Raw genomic sequence first — 21498 nt, forward strand, 5'->3', positions numbered from 1 at the left:
ATTTTTGTTTTATTGAATCCAATGTCATAGCACATCTCCAGTTTTGTGCCATACATGAATATGATTAGATATGTCAGGGAGCTGAACCATATGATCTCAGGAACGGCTTCTGGTAATACGGTTCTATTCCAGTAGTGTTCATCTCTTCCATGTTTAAATAGTTTTTCAAGAGAAATATGACACAGTCAAAGATTTTCTAAGTAAGCCATTTACACTGCCATGCATATGAGGAGAGTTTTGGCTAAAATATTAAATACAATTATGGATATTTTTGGTATATATTTTTTATATTTAAGATCATAGACTTCTGTACAGAGCCAAGACTGGTTAGAAATAAATTTTGTGCACAATCTGTGCATAACAATCAAATTTTATTTGTCAGCCAATTTTTACCAAAATTTGGTTGATATTTTAAAGTTAAAGCCATATTAAGGAAAAATATATTTATTTTCTCATAATAATGGTTCCATACTTCTAGTTCTACCCAAGATTCACAAATTCTAGTAAGTATATAGAAACAGTAGTAAACTAGCAATATTATGGAAAAACACTCTTATTGCAATACTGAAAATCTGGGGTTGGTTGGCATTTCCAATCTGAAACAAGATTAATTTCTACCTAACTAGTAATTCTGTATGACATATTCAAGAAGGACCTAAATGAAGAAATCACTCATGCCCTTAGTGAAAAATCTTATGGTTGAAAACAAGTGTGTGAAGAAAATGACTACTAGTAATACAAATAACAATAGTTAGCAGTCAATATTAGTCAATGAAAAATAATGAATGGTTGGATTTCATTTTTCTGCTTATTCCCCCAATCACTGATTGACAAATCAAACCTATTCTCAAATCATAAAACATAAATGAGGGCTTTAAACTTATTTAATGAAAAACTGCTTTATAAAGATCAATTATCTAATACCATAGAAAATTAAGTTAATGCAGTTCCATTAACACTGAAGGCTTTTTGAGTCTTAAACCTTTTGCTTAGTACTTAAAATGCACTATATATTTAATCTTTGGAACAACCTGATGGGTTGATACTACCTTCCTTTTAAATTGAGAAATCAAACTTACGAAATAAAGTTGCCCACATTCACCCAACTAGAAATTGGAAAAGACAGTTTTTGAACACATGATATATGTTTCTCCAAACACTATGATCTCCAGCAAAAAAGAGGCTGAATATGGATTTTGAATTATTTTTAAATGCAAGGTATTTACATAGCAATTTTCTCCAATATATATATACAAACGAGATGTCTATAATTTCTCTGTCATGTTTATGTAAGGCCCCCTTTGCCTCTCAAAGATTCAGTAATGGCTGTCTGTGGTTTGCATGAATGTTTTGGGGCTGGTAAGTTTTCTGTTTTGGCTGGGGGATGAGCTCCACACACCGCTCATTGTGGTGTGTCATCAAGTGGGCATGCATAGGACTCTGATGCTATTCATGCTAGACTCAGCCAGTGGTGACTGGATTCCCAAGCCAGAGGTGACCATTAAGGCCCAACTGCTGCCCTCCACACAAACACACATTGATACAGAAATACTAGGAAAGCAATAGAAAAGAAAATTGAGGTTTTAGACAGTCTCACCTAGATCCTCATGGTTATGGGGAGACCACAGAAAACACTGTGAAACGTCTGCATTAAAACTAATAGAACGCTAATAACATTTTTTACCTTTAAGAATTATTACATATGACATTGCATTCAAACCAATGCAATAATTGGTCTCATCAAGAGAGAATGCTATCTAATGTAGGTTCTATTTTAAATACTCAAGATTTATCTGGGAAATTATATCATAACGTAATTAGAGATATACCAATAACAGAGTACGTCATCTAGTTAGTATGAGGGATACACTGCAAATTTTCCAAAGTTGTTTATTTTAAAATAATAAATGAGTGAATAAATATTTACTATAAGAAAAAAATCATTCTCCATAATCCCTGAGCCAAGCCCTTATCACTATAGAAGTCACTTATTTTTAGAAGAAAGAAATCACAAGGATTAGATTATTTTTCTTAGATTGGAAGAAGATTTAGCAGATCCTTGTCAGTGTTCCAAGCTGTTAACTTTGATTTCACATACTAAAAGATGAAAATCCTATTATTAGAAAAGCATTTAATTTCTATCCAATTTTCTTTTCCTCGTTAGTGAAGTCAGTAATCTGTTGTCTGAAGGGTTATCAAAGAAGCTGGGATGTCCTGGCATTTTGAAACTTGAAATTTAATAAGACAAATAAAAGTGCTTGCTCTAATTTCACTTAAAGATTTCTCAGACAAAGATTTCTCAAATTAGTTTTTATTTATTCCTCCATGTATTTAGTAAGTCAAACACAAAAATGAACAGGCTATTATCAAAGCATAATACCTTACTGCTGACAAGTACCCAGTGCAAGGCTGGTTTAGATAATATTTGCATCTTTTTAGGGCAGGGTATACTTATTCCTCAAAAAGATACACCATTGTAGCACATCCAACTCTGGGGATTCAGGCATTTGAAATAGTCATTTTGTAATCGTAAGTGTGAAGAGTTTCAGAGACTTTCAGTGCTCTTTACTTACAAGTTTTCTATTAAAACTTTACTTTGGACTTATAGAAGCATTTCTTATATCTTACAAATCACCTCCTAAAATCTAATATTATTTAATCAGTGATCAGTATTCCAAGCTGGAGATAAGGACAGAGAGACCGTGAGGGTAAGCATTCATGAAGTTCCTTCTATTATGTCTGACAAGTGGGAGTTTTGCCCTATGCATGAGCCCAAAATTCACTTGTTTTCAGCCAATTAACTTTTTATTCCATTAAACTCTTCCTTTTCAATTATAAACATTGATACTGACAGGTAATCTGATGCAATATTGTGATTTATAAGAAATATATGTTTGGTCATTCAGATGACCAAACACATATTTCTCATGTATTTGGTCTTTGTCCATGGATCCTGGCTCACATTTCCCAAAACCCTTGGGATTTCCTGAATGATTAGAGCAACGGGGTCATCTTTTATCATAATATTTGGTCCCTTGTCTTCATTTCCTGAAATTGCTTCAGAGCCATAAAAATGAAATGGGTGTTTTGTTATTCATAACAAGCCCCTTTCCACCACAACTAGGATTATGTTAATAAGTTGATTTTTCTTAAGCACCTAAGGATGGGGGCTGATTGCTAGAAGAACCAACAATGAATTGAGGGTTGGAACGTTCAGTCTTACCCCCTGATTTCCAGAGAGGGGAAAGGGGCTGGAGGTTGAATCTATTGCCAATGGCCAATGATTTAATCAACCATGCCTATGTAATAAAGCATCCATAAAAACCCAAAAGGATGGGTTTGGGAGCCTCTGGGTTGGTGAACATGTGGAGGTGTTGGAAGGATGGCACACTCAGAGAGGACATGGAAACTCTGTGCCCTTACCCTATGCACTTGTTTCTGAGTTAACTGCAGAACCAGCTCAAACTGGTCCTATTCTGTCCAAAACAGGATGTGTAGTTGTCTTGCAGATACAGCAGAGTCAAAACTGCAAGTCATGTAACCTGGGCATGTTCAAGGTTAAACCAGTCACAGAACAAAAAAAAAAAAAATGTAACATGACAGAAACCTTAATGCCAGAACCCTTTCAGAAATAAGGGGTCCATTGTCCAAGAAGATCCAGTGCTGAAATCCACCATTCCATAGCTTACTATAAATGGTCAAGTTTAAAGCTCTCCAATTGAAACCTGCCCTGGCAGCATTTCCATATACCAGCTGGTCCTCCCTAACTTATAAAGGTTTGACCAAACACCAGATGGGGGAAACAGATTGGAACCCTGCCACTTGTCTCCTTGCCAGTGGACCTGGCAATAAAGCTCTTTCTTTTCTCAAAGGTCAGAGTAATAGTATTGACTTCTATGAATGTCAGGCTGCAAGACCTTGCTCGGTAACATACCATTTTATAATAAACCAGTAATCTAGAAAGTAAAATGTTTCCCTGGGTGAGCCACACTAGCAAATTAATTGAGTCTAAGGAGGGGGTCATGGGAACCTCTGATTTATAGCCAGTCAGTCAGAAGCACAGGTAACAACCTGGACTTGCCATTGGAGTCTGAAGCTGGGGGGTAGGGGACAGCAGCCTTGTAGAACTGAGCATTAACCTGTGCGATCTGATGTTATTTCCAGGTAGATAGTGTCAGAATTGAGTTGAATTGTAGGACACCATTCTGGTGTCTGGGGAATTGCTTTATGGTGTGGGGAAGACACACATACACACATTGGAATTGAGTTCATAAACACAAAAGACCTGTAAAGAATGATTATTTTATAATAAGTATATCTTCTCAATCTGTGCCTCTATTCTTTTTCTGAGATTTTGGATGTAGAAGACAAATTTATGGTTACCAAGGGAGAAAGAGGGGTGGTGGGAGGAATAAATTGGGAGACTGGGATTGACATATACACACTACTATCTATAAAATAGATACACTAATAAGGACCTACTGTATAGCACAGGGAACTCTACTCAATACTCTGTAATGATCTATATGGGAATAGAATCTAAAAAAGAGTGAATACATGTATATGTATAAATGATTCACTTTGCTGTACAGCAGAAACTAACATAACATTGTAAATCAACTATACTCCAATAAAAATTAATTTAAAAAATAAAATATATACATATCTAATCATTTCCGTAATTTAGTTTTAATATTTATTTACCTAATCAAGTTTTTAAATATTGTAAGAGGTATAAAGATGGAACTTTATGTAAGAATTTTGAGGAACTATAAACAATATTTAAGAATGGCCAAACTGAAATGAAACTAACAACAAGATGAACAGATAAATTTAAAAAGGCAGGGAGGGTCAAACAAGAAGAAAAAATATTGTAGGAAGAACAGATGTGAAAATCATGTTTTCCACTGCTCCTCTGAGCACACTCTGCAACTTTATACTTATGTATGAGATGATTTTTAAATTATTCTATTGAAACTGGGTCCCTTTAAAACCAAGTTTCTCTGCCAAGTTTACGATTAACCTCTCTATGCAAAACTTTATTCTCTTTCTTGCTCCATACCTGTTCCCCTCAGGATTGAGGAGTATCCAATAAAAGGGGAGATTGAAACCAAGCAGGATCTTGTGGGAGCCCTCCCAGGTACAAAAGCCCCTCCATGCCCCTGGTTTCTTATTTGTAAAAAAGGCTCTGGTGTCCTAGGCCTTCCCTGAGTTCCAAAGAGCAGATTCTAGCAGTCAAGAAACAATAGTTCAGTGATAAAACAAAGTCCTAGATCCTCCTCAAGGGATATACATAACAATCTGATACATACCTTTGAGTTGTTCTGCAGGAACTAAGGCCCCACCCAGGTGGAGGACGGTAACTACATGCTGAGACCCCAAACTGGTCTGAACCAGAAGTTTGATGATTGAGATTCCTGGAACACTGCCTTGTTACCTCACCATCAACCAATCAGAAGAAAGTCATGCACCCTGCAGCCCTCAACCTAAATATCACATTTAAAAACTCTTCCCTGAAAACCATCAGGGAGTTAGGGTTTTTGAACATGAGCCACCGGTTCTCCTTGCTTGGCCCTGCAATAAACCTTTCTCTGCTCCAAACCCCAATGTTTTGGTTTTCTTGGCCTCATTGTGCACTGGGCACACAAACTTGGGTTTAACAACATTATTAATGTCCATCTTCTCTACCAGACTGTAAGTTTCATTAATGCAGGCACAGTGTTAACTTTTACTCACCATTTCATCTCCCCAAGCCCAGCACTGTTGTCTACAAATGATAATTCCTTACTATAAGGCTTTTAGACCCATGATAAGAGCACCACAATGCTCATATTTGGGGAAAATGTTAGACACAGATAAAAGGAAAATACTAAGACTACAAAAGACAAAATTGCCTGGATAGGTATTGTTTTCTATGTATTAGAACAGCTGCTTACAAGCTAGACTCCAATGTAAGAAACAACAGAGAAAATACAACCCATTAAAAGCATCCAAATCAATGAGCAAAAAGAGTTATACATGGAAATGCTTCACATAATTTTCAAGATCATGACTAGATAAATAAAATATATTAATATTTTATCAGTAATTTCCATGTTTTGCTAGAGAAGTATACCTACTCCAAAATTTATTAATCCTCAACAATCTTGTGCTATTATTATTGTCATTATGTTATCAGTGATATTAAAATTCACTGACCTAAAATATTATATCCAAACACAAAAAACAATAGGTCTTGCTCTATCATTTTTTTAATTAGAAATCTTAATTTTAAACACTTTCATGATGCCTTGAAAGGTTATATGGAATCTTTTAAATCAATTAAAAGACAATAAACAAGACAATCTACTGTGTAAATGTCAAAACAACTTACATATCAAACAATATTTAAACAATGAATGGCTTATTGATGGGATACTAAAAGTCATGAAACATTTGCTATAGAAATATATTTAATAATATAGAAATTGCCTACCATGTTTTAAGGATGAACTCATCCTTTTCTAAGAGTATGTATGACATAATCCAAACTTTTTTAAAGAAAAAAATGATTAAAATATGTAGAAAAGCATGCATCAGAAAAACACATAAGTAGATTCTGAACATTAGATTATGTATGCTGTCTGTTTTTTCTTTGCGCTAGTCTGTGTCTTTAAAATTTTCTACAGTGATCAAATAGAACTATTAGCAATTAAAAATTATGAATTGTTATTTAAAATTTAATTTGCTTCCATCTGATTTTGAAAGGTCCTTCTCATACATGGGACACAGCTCAATAACTGGAGACTGTTCTTTGCTATGTAAGTGATTCATTCTATGCATAGGAAATATTACCTGTCTCTCTTCTGCCATTATTAAATGTAGTTTTTCTATAGATATTTATTAGTCTAATTGGCTTATATTGTTATTTGAGGCTTCTATATCCTTGTGGATTTTCTTCCTAGGTGTTTTATTAGTTGTTGAAATCATGGTATCAATATAGTTAATTATTAACATTGAATGGTTTATTTTTCCTTCAATTTTGCCATTTTTTTACTTTATGTATTTTGGGGCTCTGTTGTTAGATGCGTATATTTTATAGTTGCCATATTTTCTTAATTAATTGAGCCCTTTATCATTATGAAAAGAATGTTGTTCCCACTTCACACATGAAAAAATTAAGACTCGGAGGGGCTGAATAACTTGCCAAGGCTGCAATTCCAATTCAGGTGGTTATGTCATAAATTCCATGTTCTTTCTACTTCTCCATTGTCTTCCAAGATGTAATTCTACATTTACTTTTCACACTTCATTATGCAAACTGTTAATTGCAAATACCAAATCCAGTGGCACTAAATAACTCTATATGGGTTGTGACTTTGAGAGTGACTGATGTATTTAGAACTTTGTTTCCTAAAGACATGGGAGCATGATAAGAAAATATTATTCACTCCAAAAATAATATACTGCATTACAACATTAAATTATATTCATATTTCATCCAAACTGTTTCAGCATATTTCACTGAAAAAAAGGGTGCAAGAACAGCCTCAACAGTAATAAATGACAAAAGAAATCTGACTTTACAGATGAGAAATGAGACATGAAAGAAGTTGATAATGACAAAAGAAAGAAAAACTTTTATTTGGAATGAAAATACATTTTTAATCCTCAATTAAGTGCAGTTATTTATATATTTAACTGTGCTTTTCTTCCCTTGTAATTCAAGAGACTTGTTATCCCATTTTATGGGTGTACTTAAAAACTGCTTCAGTTAGCACTTCACCTCATTGGATTGTTTGGGGTTGATTAATTAAAATGTCTTTGAGATATGGGGTCTGTAAATGGTAATGGCCACATAACGTTCACTAGAGCAGTCTTATTCTGGATAATCCAGTCAAAGTAATTTCTGTAGACAAGTGTCTTGCTCACATGTATGGAACTCTCACTACCTACTTAGGCAGCTCTTCTATAATTTACTTTTATTGCTTTCAGTTTCATTTGGATTTTATAGGCTTAATGGCTTGGGAAATGATTATGGGTAACAATAATTCAGAATCGACCTTTCAGAGTTACCTGCTTTTTGATCGGTTTAGCTAGCAATGCTTCTACTTGAATTTATCAGCAACAGAAAAATATGTGCCCTAACAGCTGCTGACTTACATTTTATAATTATTGTTATTATGTTAGATAAATATTTAAGTAGTTGAGAAAACCATGGCAGTAGAACAAAGTCATCCACAGTAACATAAAGTCAATGTGTCTATGTGAAAATATTTCACGCTCAAATTAATCTTGCTTCTTCATGTAAGAAACCCTTTGGGAACTATTAAAAATGAAATTGCAATCAACTGGCAATGAGCACTGAGGTTGCATAGAACAGTTGAAATATAAAGGCAATTCAAATTTTTATATGGATACTAAAGAAATATAAGTCAATCCTAGCCTCAACTCTAAAATGAGCATCACCGTGAGATTTAATTTCTGTACGTGCAAAGCAGTTAATACAATTTCAGTGAAACCCAGCAGAACCCTGTGGGGCTCCTGGGCACAAAAGCCTTTCTGTGTCCACCGTTTTTTTGTTTATAGGAAATAGGTTTCATTCAGCCTCCAGGACCTTCCCTGAGTTCCAAAGGGCAGGTTCAAACCATTGCTAATCAGGGAGGGGAGGGGATGCAGAGACAAGGGAGGAGCAGTTAAAGAAACAATAGTGCAGCCTTGGGGCAGGGTCCTGGTTCCCCCTCAAGGGATACACATAACAATATCTTTAAGCTGTTTTGCAGATACTAAAACCCCCACCAGGTGAAAGAAGTTAATTGTATGCTGCCTACAAGCATGCAGACTGCAGACGGTAAGAACCAGAAGGTTGATGATGCAGACTCCCAATTACCTCACCACCAACCAATCAGAAGAATGTCCATGAGCTGGTCACGCCCTCCTCTTTGAACAACTACAACAAAACTCCTCACTACCTCCTCCCAGTCAGGACACACACTTCTGAGGGCATTAGCCCACTATGGCCCCCTTTGCCTGGCAAAGCAATGAAGCTATTCTTTTCTACTTTACCCAAAACCCCGTCTCTGAGATTCAATTCGGTACCGGTGTATAGTGGCCGAATTTCAGCTTCACCATTTACTTTACATATATAACATTTTTTAATACTGGCAAAATTCTATGAGGTACACATTGCTATTATATATTATAGATGAGTCCGTTTTATAGATGAGAAACTGAGGTACAGAAAGGTTATTGCTTAAGTTCACACTGCCAGTAAATAGTAGAGGAAAAGTTTGTCTTGTCTTGTTTTTCCTCAGGTATCTGATTCTGGAGCCAGCTATCTTAATCACACATCACACTAGAATGTAACAGATACTCATAATTGTAAGCCTTTTATTTCTCTTTTATTTTCTACCAATGTTAAGTAATGTAAGTTTTCTGAAGAGGGAAATTTCTAGAAGAAAAGGAAAGTCTCCACAGAGGAAGTGGTAAAGCGCTTGGATCTAAAGGGAAGATGTGATTTGGATAAGCAGAAGAGGAAGTGAAGAGCATTCTAGATAAGGAACAGCATATGGTGATGAAAAGTTTGGAAGAAGGACTAATCTTATCATGCTTCTGAGAGACTGAAGAGGCTGAAATTAGGAAAATTTGTAGGGAGGTGTAGGAGATAAAGCTGGAGAGATAAGGTAAGCCCGGTGGATAAAAATGCCTTGAAAAGCTAGGCAGAACATGTTAGCTTTGACTTGGAGAAGATAGATTTCTGAGACCAGAGTGACATGTAGTTAGTATTAATGGCATAAATTAATGGAAGGTAAATACTGTATTCAGATTTCAATAGTTATTTAACCTTTTTTAAAATTTCAATTTCCCTCATCTATAAAAGGGTGAAAATAATATGTATCTCAAAGAATTATTCTGAGCATTAAACAAAATAATAAAAAGCACATAATACAGTGTCTGAAACCCTGAGTGATTTGTATGAGGCATCTGCTAAAATTATTATTTCAATAGTAGGAGTAATAGAAGAAAAACAGAGGCGGAAGACAAGGAGGAGGAGATGGAGGAGGGGGAAGGGGAGGTACAATAGTAGCCAGTAGCAGCTGCCGTTATCATAGAATCTTATAAAATTTATCTCCTCTGGTGAGACTTAGGAACTGAGCAGTTTTTAAGACGTAAGATGTTACAAGGTTCTTTTGAAACATTTCATCTCTGGGTTACTCTTAGGCAAAATTTAGAAGTCCTGCTATCCTGTTCTCAAGATTTCATACTAAATGTGTCTCATACACCTCTCTCTAATTGCCTGTTGACTGGTCCTGCCCCCTTTACATGGCGATCCGCTTGAATCTGTCTCTCCTGAGTGAGGCACCAGGCTACAGTCACCTCCATCTACTGTGTCAGTCCTTGTCCCTCAGAACTTTGTTACATACTTGCTATCAATCTGAATTAAGGCATATGTAGTTGATAAGGGCTTAATGTAATCTGCCAAGATGTGGATGTAATTTTGGATGGTTTGTAGATGAACACTATATTATAATTGTTATTTTCTTCATTTTAAGTATTAGGAAGATACTTTTTTGTTGTTAGCGACATTAAAATTTCTTTCGAAACACATTTACTTATAGTAATCTATTTAGAATAATGAGTCATAACCATTTGAATGAAAGAGAAATCAATGTGTCTAAATAGATATAAATAGATGATAGATAGATAGATAGATAGGAAGGCTCTTCCTCATAACAGAATGCCAAGTAATAAATACACAGGAAATAATGGAGTTTTAAAATCATCAATGGAGGCTACAAGCAGGGGATGGAAGTTTGAGAAACAACAGGATATCTACACAGTCTCAGAGAATCTCTCTATAAGGTACTTACTAACTATGGAAGGAAAATTTTGATTTTAAAGTAGACAAACCTGTAGACTGTTTCTGGATTTCTTTCTTTCTTTGTTTATTTCTAGTGCAAATAATGCTGCTAGGGCCATTATTGGAAATGACTCCTGTTGCACATTTATAAGCATGTTTTAGGATATGTTCCTAGGAGTGAAAATTTTGTATCATGGGTTACACGCATCTTTAGCCCCATGAGAAAATGCCAAATTGTTGCTTAAACTGATTGTCTCAGTCTACATTCCTACCAGCAAGGTATATAAAACATTTCCATTGTTACACATCTTCACTAACAATTAGTAATGTTGCCAGATTTTTTAGTTTTATCAATGTGGTGGACATAGAGATATTTATCTTTATGTTTTCATTTGTATTTATCTTATTGCTAGCATCTTTTCATATAGGTACAAGCCACTCATTTGTGAAATTCCTGCTCATGAGTTGGTCTAATTTTTTGTTGGCTTGTCTTTTTCCTTATCATTTTCAAGAGTCTTTATAGGTCATGTCATTTGTTAGTTATATGTCTTGAATAAAGTTTTCGGTTTCACTTTTTATTTTCTTTTTGGAGAATGGAGGCTTTTTACAAACAGATGTTTCTGATTTTATTGTTATAAAAAATATCAATCTTTTCCTACATGAATTGTAGTTTATTTTTCAAAATCTTGTTTTAGAATCCTACATATCCCAATGATATAGAGATTTTATATTTTATTTTCTTCAGAAAGTTCTGAAGCTTTCTTTCAGGTCTGAGTTTAACCCATCTAGACTGGATGATGTGAGGCAAGAAACTAAAAGATTGAGGAACTGAAAAAATGAATATGCCAAATTTCCGACTGATCTTGTTTTGCACTTCAAATTTTGAATTTGTAGACTGGGAAAAACACGAGTACCTTCTTCTTACTATCATTGTGAGTTAATGCCTAAAAAGGTTAATGCATATAAAGCGTTTATAGCAATACTTGACACAGTAATTTTAACTTTATTATATTGAATTCAGCTTCAGATCTTGAATATAGAGATCAAAAGTTATAATCATCCTAATTTTGTCATTTAGAAAAGTTAGAGATTTATTATTTTAAAGAATGTATACTTCCTACTTTGAAAGAGGGACCATTTTATAATCAAATAGTAAAAAGAATGCTTCTAATTTATTTGGGCACTTTTTTTTCTCTGCTTAAAATGAACCAACAATTTTGGCCCAACACAATGCAATCCCCCTAAGAAGCATATCCATGTTGTTTGTTATTATTTAACAAACAAAAATATATGTGGCACATTTATTATGCCACAAGAATAATCTGAGAAATAGATACTAGTCACTTAATATCCATATGACTGGAGAATCCTATTTTTTTAATCACCCCAACTGCTTATAAACACCTTGTTCTGTCTGAAAACTCTTAATCATTCTCTCTATTGCAAGTATTAGTAAAACTTCTGTGAAGTTTTACTAGACTTATAGACACCAATACAGTTGTTCTAAATTCTGGAAACCACAGCAATTTGTACTGCCTCTTGTACCAAACATTGCTGTTTGCTCACCTAACTGCCACTGGCCCTCGACACACACATATATTCTGATAAATCTATCTCCTGTTACAGAATATGAAAATATGAGATACTTAATCCTGTAATGCTGATTTCCAAATGTGGTCAGTGGCACTTGAGAGAGTCTGCAGGGAGGTTTCTTTGTTGTCTGGTATTAGAAAATCAGATATTCACAGGTAAGTCATCCTGTGACCTTGAGGGAATAAACTTGAGAATGAAAGACCTTTGACTAAGGAAGGCAGAGCTTCAGAAAGGAATTTTCCCGGATCTTCCATGACATGTGTGTCACAAAATTAAACAAACCTGGAAATTTGTACCTCCTTACTTGTTACTGTGTTTGATGATAAACCCCGATTTTTTAAGGCAATTTTGGTCTCATGTCTCTTACTTGGTTTTGATACACTGCTCCCATACCTCATAGACAGCATTCTAATTTATTGGCATGTACAGTAGACAATGAATAAGTGTTTGTTAAGTAAAAGCAATGGAGAATTACTTCCCCTCTCATATCTGGATGTTGCCTGACAAGAATATTGCTACCTACTTCAGGAAATAACAGGAAGGGAAATAAGGCCACAGGCCCTTGTACTGCACAGATTAAAACCACCCTGCACAAGTTTTACGCACTGGGTCTTTCATTTTAAACTATAGGTGAAATCATTAAACTAATTTATTGCAGTTTATGTAGATTGGGCAGCTGTTAAGATTTAGATTGACCAAGTTTTATTTTAGCCACTAGAATGAATAAAATGCAATAAACTAGAGCCAAATGTCAAATACCCGTTTTAGAAATGATCTCTTCCATTAATTGTTTTCCTGTTCTCAATAATTCACTATTACAGAGCAGAAAGCCCATTGAATTATATGGTTGTAATTAGGCTGTTGCTTTAACATGTTTTATGCTTCAGTATTTCTTATGCCTCCAGTAAAAGAAAAAAAATCTGATAATGGCTTTATATAAAGCTGTCCTTGGATGGAATTTTGTTTTGTCTCAGAAAATTATCTTGTACTAGAAGTATATACGCTTTGTCCAAAATTTAAAAGTTAAAATAAAATAAAAATGATATTTTTCACCTGTTGATGTATACAGGACATTCTTACATTAAAGTCTTTTGACATTAATCAAAAAACAAACAAACCCTAATCATATTTTTGTAAATCACTATATATATATACACACACACACACATACATATATATATATATAAATGTACCACTGTTATGACTAATCTAATCAGGACCAATCATTTTAAATGTATAACAGATAATACACATAGTTTCAATTTTTTTTTCTTCAGACATTAGAGACCACGATGTTTCAAAATTCTTCATTACCTTAAGAATCTTGAATATCATTACAAAATGATATCATTCCATTAAAAGGAGGATTCTCAAAAATCTCATCTCTTGATTTCCATATAAAACAAAAGCCATACCTCAGCTACATTCCACTCCTTCTACAAACTTATCTAGTAAAGGAGACATCAGGGGAAGGAGCCTGGGTCTTCCATTGGGAAAGGAGCCTGGGTCTCCCCAGCCATGCAACAGACACGTGTGTCTGTGTAGTGGGGTATCATACATTTAAAAGCAATAACTCTTGTTCATCTTTGGTGGAAACAAAAGCAATTCTGCACATAATTTCTACCATGCACTTGAAGAAAGGAAAACTCTACCTCTTTTCTCTAAATAAATCTAAATTTTATGTTTTTTACCTTCACATATTTCACCAACCTTCATATCTATTGCTCTTCTTCCTTGCATTCTCTCCATGTAACTCCTCAGGTGTTTTATTGTCAGACCTCAAACTGAACACATTTTTTTTGTTTTTAAATAAAGTATAGAGTTGCTACAGAATTATCTAAAAGCTATAGTCTTAATAGCTAAATCCTAAGATTACTTTCTCATTGGCCACTACCACTCAATAACTATATTGCATTGCAAGTTAAGACCTAAGTAAGAATGCTTAAGACGTATTTAAGCCCGAAAAAAAAAAAAAAAAAAGGTCCCCTTAGGAAAGGTAAGACATTCTTTACATTCATGGAGAATATGCCGATGTTCATTCTTCAGCAAAATACTGTTTTAGTGTTTAATGCTTCAAAACAATAGCTGGTAATTGTTTCAAATATGCATTTGTCCATAATGAGAGCTTTAATTTGTATGCTCTAATTATTTTTGTTTTAACTAATGTAAAATTTTAATAACAAAAACCTTAATTAAATAGAGTTGGAAGACCAGAAGAGGGAGCTCTCATGCCCTGAAACAATAGCAGAACCCAACACGAAGAAAGACTCCTTTCCTGGCAAGGACTTAGCCCATGAAAAACCATGGACTCTTCATTTACTATAGTCCTTCCAACTTCTTCTTCCTCTCTATAAAAGCTTCTTCTTCTCTTGCCCTGGGGGAACCTGCACTTGGCTCCCCAAGGTTGTAGACCCCAAACTGCAATTTTCTGCTGATCCCAAATAAACTTATCTTTGCTGGGAAACATCTGGTAGACTATTTGTTTCACGTCAACACTAAAAAGTGTGTTACTTATGTACTGTCAGTCATGTGTACATCCTATGTTTTTATATTGATAAGACTCTTATGTCCAGTTATTTTATAATGTATTTCCAAATGTTTTAAGTAACATTTGCATCGTCATTGTCATAAGATGTATTTGATGAAAGATAACAAATATATTAGAAATATGTAATTAAATCATTTGTCATCATTGTTTAAAGTATTAATATGTGTATTTAAATAACGCTTTTAAAATTCATTCCAGAGAAAGTTCGCACGAGATTTTATAAATAGAAGTTTGTATAGCCTAACTGTTTCTGAACAAGGAAGGTATCAATAGTTTTCCCTCTGAAAAGGAGTTCTATTTGTCATTTGTTATGTCTTATTGATCAGTGTGAATGTCTGGTGCCTTGAGAAAATAACATGCCTTAGAATGTAAACCTTTCACAGACTACAAATTCGAAACACTTTTATAGTAATTACATAATTAACTCATAATGTCATATTTTAAAAAGATGATAAAATGCTGTATTATATGCAGCACTTCAATCAGATGTACCAGTTTGCTAATTCTAAGTGCTTCGTCTCTGATATACTCACTCATTTGCAACTTTCCCTAACTCCGCATAGAAATTTTGACACTTTATGAATATTAAGCAGTCTCACCAGAGAATGATGAATGTGACAATACGTGTATTTGAACATAACCATAATGCAAACCATTTGACAGCCAGATTTGAACTGTCATTCTTACCAGATTTTCTCAAAAGTCAACATTGATCTTGGGAGAATTCATATTTCTTTTAGACTTTCTCTGTGTGTCTAAGAAAGAATTAGAATGGACGTTTGGCTGAGCACATACCAAATAGATACAAAATTTAGATGAATTTTAGATAACTTAAAATTCAGGGTTTTTTTTATGGATAACTTAATTATATTAGATCTATATCCTTTATTTTATTTATTTATTTATTAATTTATTTTTGGCCGCGTTGGGTCTTCGTTGCTGCGCGGGGTCTTTCTCTAGTTGCAGCAAGCAGGGGCTACTCTTACTTGTGGTGCACGGGCTTCTCATTGCGGTGGCTTCTCTTGTTGCAGAGCATGGGCTCTAGGCGCACGGGCTTCAGTACTTGTGGCTCGTGGGCTCCAGAGCGCAGGCTCAATAGCTGTGGTGCACAGGCTTAGTTGCTCCGCGGCATGTGTGATCTTCCCAGACCAGGGATCGAACCCATGTCCCCTGCATTGGCAGGCGGATTCTTAACCTCTGTGCCACCAGGGAAGCCCAAAATTCAGGTAATTTTTAAATCCCTCACCACACTGAGAAAATAAGGAATTGAATGATATTTGAAGAGTATTTCCTTGGAGAGAGCTGTGCCATGAGCTTCTCCCACTGACTTTTCAGGAATTTGGGGTATAATCTACCAATCCCAAATTAAGAGAGAGTGACTCTGAGGAGACCATTTAGGGGATTAAGTAACTGTGCTACAATTTGGGGGGCATTTCAACCTTCCCCCTTGAAAAATATAAAGAATGAGATAAGTATTCTCTCAGAAAGGAGACCAGGCATGGATAGATCTCAGGAAAGAAAAGCTAGAGGTAACACCTGATGCCTAATTGCTGAGGAAGGTTTAAGCAATGAATCTTAGGAACAGTTGACTACTTGCATTAAGGCTACTGCTATACAATCTGTAGAGACTGGTGGGGTCTTTGAAGAAACCACAGATGTACTGATGAAAAAAAAAATAAATTAGCTTTAAATACCTACCAGGCCAGGCCAATATCATTTAACTAAGAACTATACTGATCCCTGTACCTCTTCTCTCTCATCATGCCCCAAAGCTAAGCATTTTGGCAAGCCGGAGTTGGAGGAATCACGCAAGGTTTGAACAGAGAAAGGGAAAACAGCTGATGGCTCCATCCTTCTTGATCTACTGCCTGCAAATGGCTCAAACTGACAAGAAGAAGAAATCTCAACATTATCCCAGACAAATGACATGAATTGACACTATGTTTTAAAGTTCTGAATTGATTATGGACATTTTTTACCATCATAAAGTTACCAGAAAAGTCAAGAAGCCTGCCTGAGTTTCTCAAGGGGCAGGGAAATAACCATGCTGACAGTGACTAAAATAGACACTCATAGACAAAAATAAAGTTGTTTTTGTTTATTTTAGGCCATAATCTGTGCTTAAACTTTGGAAGTATTCACAAGGATAAGGCTGCCTTCACAGGGGCCAGTGCTTCCTCAATACAGGAGCACTGTTACTGCAAACACACAGTCTTAGCCTTATGTCATACACAGTATTATCTGTCATGGCTTTGACACAAACATTGTGGTGGGTTGGCCTGGATTTCAGGTATATTACACATTTACAAGAACCGTTTCCTCAGAAAAAGGAAGTCGTGGTCTCATAAGTGAGCAAGACACTTGGTTAGTGATGTAACAATTTTTAAAAAGACTTGAAAAGGATATGAAATTGCAACATGCCACAAAACCTACAGGGCTTCTCAGGTGACAGAGAAATTGCTCCAATCGATTTTAACATCCCATTAAAGCCAGCCAGCAAACCAGGGGATGTACTGTCTGCAACAATAAAGCATTCCTCTGGAGACTCAGCCTTGGTAGAATAAATAAAAAGGGGTAATTCCTTCTATTAATTCAGTTCACTCTGGCCACTGATAGGAATATAGAGTCCGATTCCTGAAAATATCACATATTGGTGAGGGGCGTGAAGTCTACTATAACTAAATAGAAGTTGGAACACAGTATAAAATATCAGTTTTATTATATCATATAACCTAAGGGCAATCAAAATTTCCTCTTCCATTAATAAAAAGGAAATACTGAGCAAACGGATGAAAACTTTCATTATGATGTTCAAAACAGCTGAGATAAAAGCATAAGCATTAAATTTGGGGGTAAAAAGAGATGGGTGGGATATGACCTTCTCTAACTTGTGAGGACAGCATTGAATCTCTAGTTCACAAATATGGACCAGTAACATGCAGAGATGTACATTTGCATCTTTCAAATAATAATTTTAGTCATGCTAAGTTTGTGTACAAAAGTACTGAAACATTATTAACACTCAGTCAAATGTATGTCATATGTTCTAATCAATTTAAAAGGATTAGAGATGACTATATATGTCTGATCACTACATGTGAGAAGCATTTGTTATGTGCATATTTGGAAGAGAACTTTTTTTCTCACTGATATTTCACATAATAAAATAATTTGAACATTGAACTTAACACAGTTATTGGGAAATGACGTAATAGTTCTACAGAAATACATGCATATATATTTATGGGTAGGAAATGCTAAAGTATTAATAAAATAAAAGAGATTGGAGTTTATAGTAAAAAATACAATGAGCTAAATGATAAAATACTTCAGCATTAGCCCTTACTTGGGGATGAATTATCTTTTTGCCCTTGTTATGGACTACAGTGATCATTTGTTTCTCTTAATGGATTTAGTTTCCACCAACACATTTCAAACTGGTTTAAAAATACACATTACATTTTTCTTACTTCCAGTAGCATTTCCCATCTGTCCAGAGGAAGAATTGACAAGACTTCATGTGTTTTATAATGAGAGGTGAGAAAGGAATCCAAGATATTTCCCAGGTTTCTTTTTGGGAAACTGGGTAGATGGTACTTCTATTTACAGGAATGGGAAAGATAAAAGTAGGTTTATGGGAAAATATTTTGAGTTCAATTTTAATATATCAGAAGTTGAGAAGTTAATGTGCTATCAAATAGATATGCTGATTTGATTCTCAGGAATGCGATCCTAAGAGGACATATTGATTTGACAATCACTATACGTAAATAATCCTTGAAGCTACAGGAGTAGATGAGTTCAACCATGAAAGCTATAGACTGAAAAAAGAAGAAATGTAAGAAGTTATTGGGCTAATATTAAGTCTTGAGAGGTGATATCTGGCAAAAAGGGAAACAGAAAAGTGTTCAATGTATTAATGGCCTAGTTATGGGTAAGGAAAGTGAGGGAATCCCCATGGGGAATCTACCTGATTAGAGAAATTCTAGTTGAGAAAATCTTGAAAATTGGAGCAGCGAGCCTGTGTGTCTTGAACACCACACAGTGCTTATTCAGTGAACAAACCAACCAACTTGTTGTAACAAACCCCACCTCATCTTTACCCTTGAATTCTATGGTTTGTGATTTTTCACCAGCAACTTGGAGGACAAATCTGCTTAAATTTTCATCTGTGTTCTGGGAAGGAAGCAAATGAACTTTCCTTTTTTTTTTTTTTTTTTCTTGTTTTCTTGTTTTCTTTTTTTATTCCAACCACAGACAACTCAGACACCTTTATGAAGTAGCTGATGACTCAGAACACAGAACAGGAAAAATTCAATCCAAAATGAAACAGCAAATCTAATTGCTCTGCTCTTTCTCTTTCTTGAGAGCAAAGTCATAGACAATTCTAGGGCCCAGGTATAGAAAAAGTAGTATCAAGTAACAGTGGGTTTTAAAAAAAAACAAGTTAGATTATGCATGCTATGACTTGGTGAGGTAGAACTTGATCCCCCAGAATCCTTGAGTCTAAATGAATTATCTATCAGCTGGCTGGCCTGTGAAGAAAGCCATAAGTAATGAGATCATTAAGGATTCACTGAGTTGTGTCAGACAAGCCTCATTTTATTTTATTTCATTTTTTAAAATTTTTGATAGAGTTTATTAGACTGTAGATTAAAGGAATGATGTAGATGCAACATATCTGTATATCTGTATTTCAACAAGGTATTTGACATGAGATTTTTGAAGGTAAGAGATGGAGAATGGGTTCCTGGATAACAGATAATTTAGATGGATTCCTAACTGGTTCAGCAGTGTTAGGTTCTTGAATTAGAGGAGGGCTCAAATAAGTGGAAACAGCAATTATGAAGGCTTTTATATCAAAGATTTGATGAAGCCTGGCTTGTCTGGAAAGTACTGAGTTTCTAATTTAATGTCTCACCACTTCCTTGTCTGTCTTCAGATCTCAACTGAGGCTTGGTTCCAGTTAAATTTGTCTGTCTTCAGATCTCAACTGAGGCTTGGTTCCAGTTAAATGTGAGTGGCTACCGTAAGGGATAGGATGTGGCGGCTCTTGATTAATATTCAACATTCAAAGGAAGTTAGCTGGTGTGCTGTGAAAAACAACTTTTGTAGGATTGTTGGTTCATACAGGCAAAGACAATTTGGACTAAATGATATTTACTATAACCATTTAATCTTCCTCTCTTCTTCTCACAGTATGACCTCTGGTGGCTCACCACTGAGGATACTATTGAGAAAAAATTACTGGCAAGCTTATGAATGACTAAGGAGTTCTATCATACGGTGACCATAAATGGTGTGAATCTACTTTTGCCAAGATATCCCCTTGGCAAGATATCTTATCTTTGGTGGTACTCACATGGATACAAGTTGCCCGTACTATTTGGCTCTTTGATTCTCTACAATAACCCCTCTGGATTCTTTTACCCCTAAGCTTTCCAGAAGAGAAGTATTTTAATAATGTCACTAGATGCCACTATAAACCATCTCAACCACTTGATCCAGCCAATCCTGGCCAAACCAACCGCATGAATATACATATTTGTGTGTATAAATGCATAAACACACTTACTGACTTGCAGCATGCAATGTATCTATTCAATCTAATGCTTAAAATAAGCTTTTTTCTAAAGAGTCTTTGAATGCCCAGTACAATTCCTGGGTGTTAACAGAAATAGAAGAAAACAGAGGATGTGTAGAACTGGGGATCTCTAGAACTATATATATATAAACACACATATGTACATATATATTCACTGTATCTGTAAATTTTTCTATAGTACGAATTTTAAATTTTTTACTCTTTGTCTATAATAACTGTGTATAAATATAATGGTAAATTTATGTAATTTATAAAAACTGTACATATATTTGAGTACATATTTAACATTTTTAACTGATGGAATGTTTCACCAAAAACATCTGGAGATAGCTCTAAAGGATGAGGGATGAAATGTGCCTCCAAAACTGCGGTTTAGAAGAACTGGGAAAATTGAAATTAATTCATGGTTAATGTAACACATGATATTTTAAAAAACAAGTGAATGTATGTGTGCTTGTGAGTGTGTGTGTGAGTGAAAGAGAGTTAATTGGATGGTTGAGGAGAGGGTTGTTCAGAAACATGATGCCAGAATATGTTAATGCTATTTACAGATAACAGGAAAAACTAAACTGAAGCAAAAAGACTTGTATTTGGTTTTATGGCATAGTAGTACATAAGAACTATTTTACTTTAAAATTGAATTTCAATATGCAAAATGACTATCATGTATTATCTAAACTGACAGAATTTATTAGCTTTTATTTGACTGCAGCCTCAGACCTCATCATGCATGCTCATTCAACTACTGCTGTGGGCCACAGTGTCAACGAATAAAATATCTTAAGAATTACCTATAAGCAATGCCACCACAATTTTAGACTTAAAAAATTTACTAGTTTCCATTCTCCACATAATTTTAACTTTACATCTACAGGCTTAATAGTACTCCTATTACTAGATTAATTAAAAACA

At 34.9% G+C, this 21498-nt stretch overlaps 1 protein-coding gene and 1 long non-coding RNA gene across 4 annotated transcripts in view; one reads left to right on the forward strand and one right to left on the reverse strand.

The window, feature by feature from the left end:
- Positions 1–21498, reverse strand: part of PTPRD (protein tyrosine phosphatase receptor type D) — a 2148784-nt gene that overhangs the window by 1576281 nt on the left and 551005 nt on the right. The gene's annotated exons all lie outside the window — the stretch shown is intronic.
- On the forward strand, positions 1169–20539 carry LOC309665023. Its single transcript, XR_014266165.1, has 2 exons — positions 1169–19935; positions 19980–20539. It is a non-coding gene; the product is annotated as an uncharacterized lncRNA (long non-coding RNA).

This window comes from Balaenoptera physalus (assembly GCF_965194825.1).
Source record: "Balaenoptera physalus genome assembly, chromosome: 7".
NCBI classification, from domain to species: domain Eukaryota; kingdom Metazoa; phylum Chordata; class Mammalia; order Artiodactyla; family Balaenopteridae; genus Balaenoptera; species Balaenoptera physalus.